Source organism: Fragaria vesca, linkage group LG2 (genome assembly GCF_000184155.1).
Source record: "Fragaria vesca subsp. vesca linkage group LG2, FraVesHawaii_1.0, whole genome shotgun sequence".
Classification (NCBI taxonomy): Eukaryota; Viridiplantae; Streptophyta; class Magnoliopsida; order Rosales; family Rosaceae; genus Fragaria; species Fragaria vesca.
In genome coordinates, this window is record NC_020492.1 from 15,793,399 (window position 1) to 15,794,213 (window position 815).

Below are 815 nucleotides of genomic sequence, written 5' to 3' on the forward strand. Positions count from 1 at the left end.
AAAAAAAAAAAAAAAAACTCTAACTGACTTGGGGTCATGCTCTAGGCACCCATATTTCTTCTGTAGGCACCCACCTTCCCCACGAGCAAACCGTCCTCCTCCACCGACCCCGGCGCACCTCACTCTGCAGAACAAGCACCGGCAAACAACGCCCTTCCCCGGCCACGATCCAGCCCGGATCGAACTCTAGCCGAGCCCTAACCTCGAGCGCGCCTCAACAAAACCATCATCTCAGCACGAACCCAGACCATCACCAACGCACTCTTGCTCTACCCCGCCCAGCTCTGAAACGACATGGATTTGGTCGCGATGGTTGAATCGGACAGATCGATTAAGTCGAGGCGACGACGGCGTCCGTCGTCGAAGAAAGGAGAGAGAGAGAGAGAGATAATAAGATTAGAGGTAAAAATGTATTTTTATTAAGAAACATTGGAATGAGCTAAGCAAAATGTTTTTCATTAAATTGAGCGATTACATCATTTGATCACTAATTCCATAATTATTTACCTTCTTCAATCGCTTTTACGAAAACACATATAAGGTATTTTCCTTCAACAGAATACAAATTTTCTTTACCCATAGAATTTGGTCCAATGGAAAACATATTGGGTCTATTTGTTAGGCGAATGATAGTGGCACTTCTGGTAATAGGAGGTCATTGGTTCGATCCTCCGTAAGTGAAAAACATCTCATGGGGAGAGGCCATACCCATGTTGCTCCCGGCCTCGGAGTGGTAGTCCCCACCTGACCACCATTTTCGGAATCAAAATAAGAATACAAATTTTCTTTTTCTTACTAAAAAACTATTTTTTTTT